An 11983-nucleotide genomic window follows, 5' to 3' on the forward strand; every position below is an offset into this window, starting at 1 on the left:
GACTTATCTATGACGCTGTAATAGTTAAATAACGTTCAGTGTTTACATTCAACAATTTGAAAGGGCTTAGCCTGAAATTGCTTAAAAGTGTGTTAGAGACCTGAAATGTTTTGTGAATTAGGTTTTTTGGGAGTTCATAAATGATAAATATTTACTCATTCATTCAATATCCTCAGTATGGATTTTTTTTTTTCTGAAAATCTTTGAGAGAGCTTGAAGGTCCGAGTCTCTCCCTGAGACTGCGTCTGTCAGGAGACACAATGCCCCATGTCCTTAGCACTGTTAGAACAGTCTGCACGTGCACACATGCCCCATTTGCTGGGTCCTCACATTTGCCAGTCATTCCTATGGCTCCATCCATGGCTGCAGAGAGTGGCTTTCTAAGCAAGCGCCAAGGCTTGCCAGGCATCCATCTCTCCATGGTTAGGTCAAGCCAAGGCAGAGAAACTGAAGAATGCTGCTACTAAAAATACTTGGTAACCAGCCAAGTGGTTTCTCTCGAGTTCAATTCCTACATTGTACTCTGTCTATGCCTGAGAAGGGGAGACATTCCCAACCAAGACATACCTCTTGCCAGTCTGTGCAGCAGCGCTGGCTCTTGTCTCCAGTTCACTTGTAAGTTTGCAAAATTAAGTCAGCAGTGTCCCAACTTGGATCTGTCACAGCCAGTGGAGAGACAACCACACTGACTCTGGCCAAAAGCCAAGTGATGCTCGGTCACTCTCTGCACAAATCAGGACTTACCTGAATGAGAATCAAATCATTGTTCTCTTTGGCTCTCTCTGCTTTTGGAAGGTTGGAGAATGAGCTCATTTTGAGGGGGAAAACCTAGATGACTTTTGCTCTGCTTGCTGCATCCAGAGACAGGCTACACAGCGGTCCAGAACGCAGGGCTTCGGGTCAGTGCGAACTCAGCCCACCCTTCAGCTGTGGGTTTAGCTTTACGGTGTGAGACGCAAACGCAGCAACCAGGTTGTTGGCGCTGACCCATGTCACTGTCCTGCTGTATTTTAATGATGGTTTCCTTTCTCTGTTATCATCAAATTAAAACATCCTTCACATGGTAGTCAGTCTAGCAACATTGTTATATTGCCATTCTGCAAATTATGTGGAAAGAGCGAATTGTTTCAAGTAAATTTGTGAGCTGATGGACAAATTGCCCATTATTGCTTTCAAAAAAAATTTTAAGCACTGTCAGTGGACTAATTTTCAACTTTCAAAAAAAGAATACCATCTCACATGTTTCCGGAGCATTAAGGTTCATAAATCTCGCTGCTCTGCATCTTCCTTCTGAGTCCTGATGGTGACCCTGTGATATGGGAAGTCTTAAGTTGGAAATGCAGGCAGAGGCTGGAAAAGGTCAGGCTTGCTATGTTCACGTGGGGACTTGAGGTTCTGGAACCCAGGACCCCTGACTTCAAATCCAGAGTTCTTTTTGCTACATTACACTGTAGTCAAGAAGTTCCGCACCATTTCACTAACATTTAATTAGCTAAAAGTGGAAACAGATAACCTTGAAATGAATTCAAGTTACTGTTAAATGTTGCTAACTTTTTATTAGTTGAATGTTTCCATTAACTTTTCCAGTGACTGCTTTTTGGGTCTCCACTCACAGCAGTGAACAAAATTGAATAAGTGCTCGATAAGTATTTATTGAATAAACAAATAGCTTAGCTGGCCCGGTTTGGCTGCAGGGTGGGGTTAGAGAGTTGAGGCACCGAGGACAAAACTGAGTGTTTGATTCGGTTGGTGAAGTATTTATTAAGCTTCTAGTCTATGTATGGCACTCCACAAAGTAGAACATGGCACATGTGCGGCCCTTGGCAAGTTATTCAACCTCTCTGAGCCTCAGTTGCCTTGGACTTAAAAATGAGGAATAACAGTAGTGCTGAACTCGTGGGATTGTTCTTAGGGGCAAATAAATTAATGTATATAAAGAGCTTGGCACAGAGGCTACCACGGGTGGTGGGTGCTCAGTAAATGGTAACGACAGTAATTCTCAGTCTCTGTGCTGTATATTTACACGTGGTTCATACCCCCGGGATCCGGAGATTCAGCGCAGTGGTTTGCTGCACTCAGTAGCAGCACAGAATGCCAGAGCTGATTTGTTTTGGAGCAGAGGAGAAGAGAGGTGGGCTGTGAAAGCAGAGCTGCGTTCCCGTGGTCCTGATGAAAGAAAGGGGTTTCCCTTTTAATTTTAGGTGACAGTAGGGGAAGGGACCCAGACGGCTCATGTGCTGGTCACATGCCGACGCACTCCACATCGGGCCGCCTCTCAGCATCCTTTGGGAATTCTGGGCCCTGGGCCCTTCGGCCGATTGCCTAGATCAGATGTGTGTGCAGGGATGCAGGGATGGGGGCCTGTGATACAGGGACCGCTCTGGGTTCATGCTACAGAAAGACAAAGCTGGCCAAGCAGGGTGCAGGTAGATTGCTGCTTCTTCTGCAGTCCTGTGTCCCCTCTCTACAAGGCCCTGCGCCCTCCCTCGCCTTGATCAGGACTCTCCTGGGGCTGAGCCCTGGGAGGGCAGGGGAAAGGGCCGGAGTGCTGGCCTCATTCCCAGGGACCCTTCCCAGCCAGGCAGGAAGGGGTGAGTGTGGGCACAGAGACCTCCGTTCTGACTCCCCCCAGCTGGAGCGGCAGTCTGGGCCTGAAGCGCCGCATTGAGTTGCTCTAATGAATGGAGCTGCTGGTCAGCTCATTTGCGATCTGACACTCTTGCTGGCCCTGTCAGCGGCCGCCTCCTACTCTAAGTGGGGGGAAGCCACGTAGGAAGACAGCAAAGCAACCTGCCACTAACCTGTCAGCAATTGCCTTCCATTAGGGATGGGACTGCCCGCGTGGTGGGAGAGGGGCAGGCTGGGAGGGAGAATAAAAGGAAAGACAGCTCCGTCTGTTTAATCTCATCGGGTTTCCAAATCCCAAAGGGATGTTTGGGGGAGCCTCGGTGGACTGGGCAACGACTGATTGTCTCTGTGAAGGTGGCAGCTGGGTTCAAAGGTGTCTTCACCTCTCTCTCTCTCATGGAAAGAAAAGAACAAAATGCCAATTTTGCTGATTGTATCAATTTACGAAAGTGTGTGAGCTTTATCCTAGCCTGTCCTGGCTGCCCCCCTGGATTGTTTATCTGTCCCCATTTCTGTCTGATCTGCTGTTATCTGTCTATTCCCGCATCTGCGTCTCCCGGTTGGCCATGTCTAGCTCCACGTTTTCCTTCCCTAGGTGTAGTCTGAGCAGTGGTTGCCAACTAGGAAGGCGGTATTGCACACGGGAGAGGCCGTGCTTAGAAATGTGCGGGACTTTGGTTGTCTCGACGCTCTCAATAATCCGTGAGTAGGGACCAGGGATCGTCTAAACATCCTGCAAAGAGCAGGACAGTCCCACACAAAAAGACTCATCCTGCCCAGATGCCAAGAGGGGTCCTGTTAAAAGTCTAGGGCAGGAGGGACAAGGGTCCTCAGAGGTGACTGGGCCCCCGGGTGGCTGACTCACGCTAATCACAGGAGACTGAGACAGAAGAATTATTTACACAGAACAATTTATAGAGGGGCCGTTCCTTCTGGTGGACAGACTTCTGTCTGCTCTTTGGAGCTTCTCCTTGTACCAGGATGGTCGGGACAGTGACCCATCAGTCCACAGCTGAGCATGGATCGGGGGCTAGTGGAAGCCAGTGCCCTGTGAGGCCCTGTGAACCAACGACCCTTCGTCACTGTCACAAATGCCTCTCTAGGACCTGAAATACTCATGTTGGGGGTGTCCTTCCCTTTCAGCCAATGCTGGATGAACCCCAACAAACACTTGGGCCATCACCATCCCTAGACCTTGCCCTGAGCTTCTGCTTCAAAGAGCCTTGCTCAGGTCCTCCCTTTACCTAGGACCTTGGCATTCCTGCCCCTACAGCCCCAGGCTGGGTCCCAGGGCCTCCACCCCAGATCCGTTGGTGGGGTGCACATCCTGAGGCTGAGGATGGTCAAGAAGCAGCTATGTTGCAGGGGGTGGAGAGACAGAGCTTGGACACACGGCTTGAGCTCTAGGGCGGAGCTGAGGCAGGAAGGAAGCGGGCGGGGTGGAAGTGAGCGGGGATTTGCTTCTGGCTTCTTCTTCCAGCATCCAGGCCCAGCACTTTGTTCTATTAGTACAGCCTTACCCCCAGGGATTCCCAGACCTTAGCTTCAGTCATATCTCGTCCTCCTGGGAAAATACCTGTGTTACCTTGACTGGATTTGGGACCATTCACGCTTCACTCACTCAGATATGGGGTTTCTCGCCAGTGAATTTTCAGAAGGTTAATCGTGTGTAATTTGTTGGCTGAAGTTCTCTGTGGCTGGGGTGGGTGGTGGGAGGGGGTAGGAAGGGACTGGGGCACTGTAACTTCCCACAGTTACAACGATGCTGTGTTGTCGGCTGCTTTATTCCAGCTCTGTTCTTATTATGTATGTTCCGATGTCTGTTTAGCCCAGGGTTCTGTTTATTCTGCTTTTCTTAAAGGTTTTACATTTTGGGGACCAGGGCACAGGACCGTAAACTTATCCCATTAAGCAGTAAATTTGCAGGGACGGTACGGCTCCCGTATAAACATTAGAGGGTTTGATGTTTCAGGCTGCAGTGTTCCAGAAGTTTCTTTGATCTTTTACTGACCAGTAAATTATTTATCCGGTCTGTCATGAAGATAAACCAACATATATAAACTATATTCATAGTATCACAAACATCCCCCTCTACCTGGCATCTTCAGAGGCAGACTGCGGTCCTGATGGTGGTGAAGCATCCAGGATTGGCGGGGCATGAGGGCCTTAGCCACTTAGTCTCCCCTTTTTAATACCTTTTCTTCTGTCCTTTCCTTTGAGCTGTTTGCCTTCCTCCCACAATTTTGCTTCGTTTGCCCTTCCCTCTACTGTTTTTTTGGCTCCAGAGCTGAGATTTTTGTGAGCATTGTTGTTAAGATCCCATTGCCCCTCTCTAGCCTCTGGGATGCCGCATCCCCTTTCTGCTTGAACCCCAGGCCAATCTCAGCTCCTCTCTATGGAAACTGACATCCCCGGGCCCCAGCTCCCCAGTGCCAGGCCTGGTAGCTTATTCCTTCCCCTGCAATCCTTCTGTCTTGAAGCCCAGACACCTGTCAACCCCTGGGAAAATGAACTGTGCCCAATCAATGGCCAGTTCCAACGGACACTTTGGGTCGTTGGGAGAATTCATTACAGAGTGTGTGCGGTGTGGACGTGTGATTGTATGTGCAGGGGAGCAGATGACTGCCAGCCTTTAAGTCCTGCTTCTGTTTTCTTTTCCCTTTGGCTTTTAACTAGCAGCTTCCTCAATTAAAGTGGCAAGGCAGAGCAGACAAGGAAATCAGTGGATCTCTTCCTGAACATCAGTAACACCAATTTCTCTCTGGGACACCTATTTGTTGTTTGGGTATCAGACTGACTGTAATCTGTCTCCATTTTCCTTCTTTGTGTCCCCCGCCAGAAGCCAGAGGCTCAGCCCTGGATATCCTGCTGTTTCCATTTGGCTGAACGAGGGGATAGATTAGACTCCTATTTGCTTTGCCGCCGCTCCCATCTGATATCCATTAGATGTGTCAGGGAGAGCCTGGAATACGTGTCTCCCCTGTTTATTTTGGGTGTGGCGGGGTGGGATCATAGGGAGGGGGCTGCTGGAAGATGTTGCCAGCATCCTCAAAGATACTACCATAGTTTTCTTTCTTCCTCCGCTTGATAGCAAGTCATGGCCCAAGGTATTTCTATTCTAAGAGATAAGGACCTCAGGGACTGCTCCCTGCTGCTGCAGAGGAGTAGCTTGACCTTGGTGGGAATATTGGAAGACTACCTTTGATGCAGCATCCTGCAGGGAGAGGTATATAGTGCTCCGTTGCACAGATGAGGAAACTGAGGTCCAGAGAAATTAAGTAGACTGTTTTCATGGGACCGCCTAGCTTTCCCTTCTGTCTTCTTTCCTACTGCTCATTCTCCTGAGGGGTGCCTCTGGCCTAGCCGCTCCCCGCCCACCCACTCCCCATGAGCCCAGAGAACTCAGGCATGGATGCGTCATTGATATGTGGATTTGTGGCCAGCCAGGAAGGCAGGGCCACATGTAGTATTTGCTGTGTCCTACAAGTTGCCTAGCATGGTGCTTGGCACCAGGCCAGCTCACAACCCATCCTGGTCAGTTGATTGAGCCCTGGGACTCACCTATGAGGTTGCCGCCTCTATAACAATTGCTTATTGAGCCCTTACGATATGAAGTTTCATCCAAACCTCTGGTCCCGAATACCCAGGTCTTGGGGGTCTCTTTTCTGCCCTTCTGGAGGGCCCATTCCTTCTGCCTCGGCCGACAGACCTGCCTCTTTTCTCCTTCTCTGCTTGTCTGTTTCCTGTCCCACCTCCATCAGTGCTGTGTTACCAGGACAACCTCCCACCATTTACTTGGTCCTGCCCCCCACCCACCCCCATCCCCATCCCCAGCCCACAGGCTGCTGCTTTCCAGGTGTCCCCACTTCCGGGGGTCAGCTCCTTTTTAAAGAGAGCGTTGTTTGTTGTGACACCGGCAATCCTTCAGAATTGACAAGACCTGTCTCTGCGTCTCACACTCTGCCACCGGCTCTCCACCTGGGGCCTAAGTGACTTGTCATCTCCTCTTGTCAGTCGCCGGCTCTGGCTGGCGTTCCTTCTCCTCCCTCCCCACTGGAGCCATAATCCTCTCCTTCTGATATGGCAATTGTCTCCATGGCACTGAGCAGCCCGCACAACTCTGCGGGGGCTCTCAGCCCTTGGAGGAAGGTGGAAATAACAGCGACAAAGACCCTCTTAAGGAAAGGATAGCATCCATCTCCGCTTCCCTAGCCCTTCCCCCTCCCCAGAAAAACATTTCTAGTAGAGACAGTACCCAGGATCTGGGACAATGGCAGAAAGGCCCTCAGACAGAAGGCTCTGTTTGCCGCTGCTATTCCAAGTGGGATTATTTATTTTCCTGTTTAAGCAGAGCATCCAAGAGAGCTGGCTCCTACACCTGCTGTGATGGGGGAGCAGAGTGTCCAACAGCAGGAAGGACCCAGCTTCCAGCAGGGAGGCCCCGAAAGTGCACCCCTGAGGACACCCTAGGACTCGGGGTCTGGGAGGCAGGGAGCGGAGAGGGATGGGGCAACAGTGCAGGTTTTGGAATCCCCAGCGACCTCTACGTGGCGCTTGGCATGCGATATGCCCACACCTACTCACCTCAGACCCCCCGCCCAGGGTTAGTGTGTTACGGAGGTTCTACTTGGTTCCCCCAGACTCCGGAGGGCAGTTTCTGAGGTCTCTCTTTCAGGCTGCGTGGTCCGCCAAGCCAAGGGCACTGGGCCAGCTCTCAGAGTCTTGGGGACCCCTCCTGCCTTGGACACTTGCTACTTCCGTGCAGAGAGGGAGATGTGGTGAAAAGCTATACAAATCTATGTCGGTGAGCACGCAGCAGGATCCCTCACCTTAGACCATCATGTAATGTATGTAAAAACAGTGTTGGGAAAATGGAAAGCTTTTGATGCAACTGTATTTATTACACTGTTCTAGACAAACTGTTTTACCTCCTGGGTCTCAGTTTCCTCATCTATAAAGTGGAGCAGAGTGACCTCACTTGCCCTGGTATTACAGGATCACATGAGGAGATGGATGTGAAAATCCTTTCCGAAGCATGAAGTATGAAGGATGATTTGTAACTTTCTTTTATACCCAAGTGTGTCTGTCACTTAGGGGAGAAGGAATAGGACAGAATTTGCCTTAATTGCTCAGAAATGGTTTCCAGGCTGCCAAAGTCCCTTATTGTCCCCTCCTTGCCGATCCCCTTATCCCTAACTTGCTTTGTCCTCACAAATTCTGCAAATCCTGTTGTTGCTCCCTGCAGACACCCCGCCCCCGGGGCCATTGCAGACACCATGCCAGGTTAACAAAGAAGGCTCTCAGGGATCTGGCTCCCCCAACCTCCTCTCGGCTAATTATTCTCCCATTCACAGCTCTGGCCAATCTGAATTTTGACTTGTTAGAGAGTCAAGCAGAGCGGATGGAGCCCGCTGCACCTGAGGCCCCACACCGGGGCCCCCAGCCCTTCTACCTAAGCCCTGTGAGCTGACTGTCCAAGGCCAGTCTGCCCTTGGTCATTCCCAGCAGCGGTGTCTTGGTCCCAGCCCACACTTTCACCTGATTTCTTTCTGCCTTATCTGCGGATTTCTCCTGCAGAGCCGGGGCAGTGCGGGAGGAGAGAGGCAGGGCCACACCCAGCTAAACCAGCCCCGGGCTCCAGCCTGGCCCTGGGAAGTCCTATTGGAATAGCAACCTTCTGAGGAGGAAGCCAGTGACTGAATTTCAGACTTGCAAATAGGTTGGATAAATTGATTCTGCTGAGAGGTGGACAGACAGCTGGACTGAGTGAGCTATGGCATTGAAGGCAGCACCAGGGGGTGATGAAGGAAGAGATGATAGAAAAGCACACACTCATCCATACGCCACAGGTGGCTGGGGAGAATTCATTCATTCACTCATTCATTCCTTCCATCAACTAATTTGTACTGTGCACTCCTTCTGAATCAGGCACTAGGCTGGGTTCTGGGGACACAGCAGTGAGAAAGGCATTCCTTCCCCACTCTTCCCTGCACGGGACATGCTCAGACCCAGGGTGGACATTAGAATCCCCTCATCTGCTCAGTTTGCCTTCATCAAATCCAGGTCACTGTTCTATCCCAAACTGAGGCTTGCACAGTGGGCATATCACAGGGACACAGGGTGAGATGATCTGGCCCTCTGACCATCTTTGGATTCCCAGCACCATTTCTCTAAAGAAAAGAACCCAAGGTCATGTAGGGGATCCAGACTCTCTGTGTATCACAGCTCCTAGCTTGTAGGGTCCTGGTGCAATGTGTCAGCAAGGGCGCTCCCTCCTCAAGACCTATCACTGCCATCTGCTGGAAAATTGGCACAGTGAATGCACAAGTCTGCATGCCGACAGTGTGAGTGGTGTGAATGGTGCCCCCTAGGTTTGTCTGTTCTCCCCCTGCCTACCCCTGTGGTCATGGTCCACTGTTTAGTATGAACAACCCTGCGGATCCACAGGGCGGAGGCTACTGTCAAACAGCTCAAGAGAAAGATGCGGTGCTCTATCAAGTCCCCAGTGCCTGATACCGAAAGCCGTCTTTGTTTGCTATTAGCATATATTCCTAAAGTTCTATTAGGCGGAGGGCGACTAAGGGTGGAAATGTATACTGTTCCAGACCATGTGTGAGACTCTGACTAATGAGGAGGTGGAGAGTCATCCAAGGGTTCTCATTTTCTTTTCCCTCTTAATCCATTTCTCTCGTCTACTGTGTACCGGGAACAGAAAAAGCATCATCACTCAGGGAAATGCAAACAGTTGGCCAGAACCGTTCCCAAGTCCTCGGCTCCCAATACTCACACGTTCTTTGGAGGAGCTCTTGAAGTGTTTTTGTTTAAGAGCTGTTGCCTTATAGTTTGTTTGAAGGTAAATCTCTGGCCTTAAACACCTTTGTCCACAGAGAGGGTAGAGAAGCAAAGTAATGGATTTAATCAACAAGAGATGGAAACACAGGGCTGTCTTGAAGAATACTGAGGGCTTTTATTTCCAACCCCACAGGGGCTGCAGCATACACACACACACACACACACACACACACACACACACACACACACTTGTCTGTGTGCACAGGGATTGGGAGTAGATGAGCCAGTATATAAGTTGGTGCCTTTTGCCCACCGTGTCAATAAATGTTGGTTGATGAAAATGGTGGTGGTGCCACTGATGCCTGGGGCCTCCCCTTCCTTGGGCTTTGCGTTCCTCATAGGTGGAATAAACACGTTAGCTCTGGCGGTGTCTTAATCTGTTTGAGATGCTGTAACAAAAATACCATAGACTGGGTGGCTTAAACAGCAAACATCCATATGGAAGCTGGGAATTCCAAGATCATGGTGTCCACAGAGCTGGTGTCTGGTGAGAGCCCACTTTCTGCTTCATAGATGGCTGTCTTCTGACCATGTCATCAACATGGTGGACGGGGTGCGGGAGCTCTCTGGGGTCTCTTTTATAAGGGTACCAACCCCATTCACAAGGGCTTTGCCCTCATCTCCTAATCACCTCCAAATTCTATCACTTCGAGGGGTAGCATTTCAACATATAAATTTGGTGGTGGTGGTAGGCGGTGTTCACATTCAGTCCATAGCACTGTGGTGTCTTTGGCTACTCTGACCCCAGTGGTTCTGAGAACCATTTTGGGCGAGTGGCCACTACACCCCTGGGGACTGGTGGCTCCAGCTGCAAAGGCTCACCAGGCCCCAAATGGCAGGAGAGGGCTGACTAGGAGCCTGAATCAGTCAGAGACAACACATCCCCACACTGAGCCTCTGCGCCCTGCCTTCTCAACCATGCGGCTGCAGGGACCAGATCCCATCAGCCTCGAATGCCTCACCTGCTTTCTGTCTTGAGTTCTCCATCCCTTCCCTTATTTGTGTCATCTGTTCATTTGAGCCTAAGATCCAAGTTAAAGGAGCTCTGAGCAGACACACTGAGCCTGGCTGTGGGCCTTATGTAGCGTCAGTGCTGCTCCAGGGCAGGGCTGCGGCCTTAGTCCTGGGCTCATGGGGCTCTGGGAGGACCAGTGTGTTCTGGGACCAGTGTATCCAGAGGACGCGTTACCTGAATCCTGGCTTGTATCCATCCATTGGTCCACTTAGGTGCTGAATAAGCACCCACGAAGCCCCCCTGTGTGCAGGGCTCCATGTCCTGGGCTGCAGGGACTACACAGACGAATGAGACATGATTCCAGCCTAAGGAGCTCACACAAACCCAGTGCAGGGCTGAACTCGGTACCCAAATGCCACAGGCTTCCAGGTTGTGAGGTCTGGCTGCAGGGCCACCTGTGGGGAGGGAGTGAGAGAAGGTGGGACGGGGAAGGGGGATTGGGACTGGTCAGCAAGGCCCTTCCCTCTTGATCGAGGGAGTCATATCAGCCAGGCTTGGTGTGGTAGACAGACGATGCTCTCAGAGATGTCTGCGTCCTAATCCCCAGAACCTGTGGCTACCTCTCCTTACCTGGTAAAAGGGAATTTGCAGCTGATCAGACCAAGCCTCTGAGATGGAGAAATTATCCAGGTGGGCTCTGTCAAAAAATAAAATTCCACAGAGTAAATCTGGTCTATGTGGCTTTGTTAAGCAATTCGTGAACCTGCCTAACAAGTGGTAGAATAGTGCTCCGAGGAGGTGTACAGAATGGAAGGTTTTTACAGGCAGAAGGGTGGTGGGGCAGGGAAGTTATCAGCAAGAGAAAATGAAGAACTGTTTCAGGCCAGGCTGTCTTCTCTTGGGGGACAGGGAGATGCAGATCACCTTGTCGGAGCTGGTCAGGTTGTCTGTTTAAAGGCCACGTTCACGGCAGAGGCTGAAACTGAAGTTAAATCCTGATTTGTTGTCATGGGGGAAAATGACTTTATTTTGGACCTCTTGTTTCTTTTTTGTAAGAGCCCAATATAGTCACAAGGGTCCTCATAAGAGGAAGGCAGGAGAGTCAAAGGGAGCAGAAGGCCGTGTGTGAGGAAAGCAGAAATTGGAAGGGTGCAACCACAAGCCAAGGAGTGAGGGCAGCCTCGAGAAGCTTAAAGAGGCAAGGAAGAGATCCTCCCTTGGAGCCTTTAGAAGGAATGCAGCACATGATTTTAGCCCCACAAGACTCACTTTGGACTTCTGACCTCTAGAACTGTGAAAGAAGGAATTTGTTTTTTAGCCACTAAATTGGTACAGGCACCGAATAACAATAGGAAACCAATACAGCTGGAAACTCCTCCACTCTTGTGGCTTCTAACCTAAGGCAAGTTACTTAAATTTTCTATCAGATGCCAGTCTCCGCACCTTTTAAGGGGTTTAAGAGCAGGACCTACCTCGTAGGGTTTTAAGGATGAACTGAGACAGCAAATAAAGCAGCTGCCTGCAGACAGCAGGTATAGTTCATAGGCG

The sequence above is a fragment of the Vicugna pacos genome, chromosome 33 (genome assembly GCF_048564905.1).
Source record: "Vicugna pacos chromosome 33, VicPac4, whole genome shotgun sequence".
Classification (NCBI taxonomy): Eukaryota; Metazoa; Chordata; class Mammalia; order Artiodactyla; family Camelidae; genus Vicugna; species Vicugna pacos.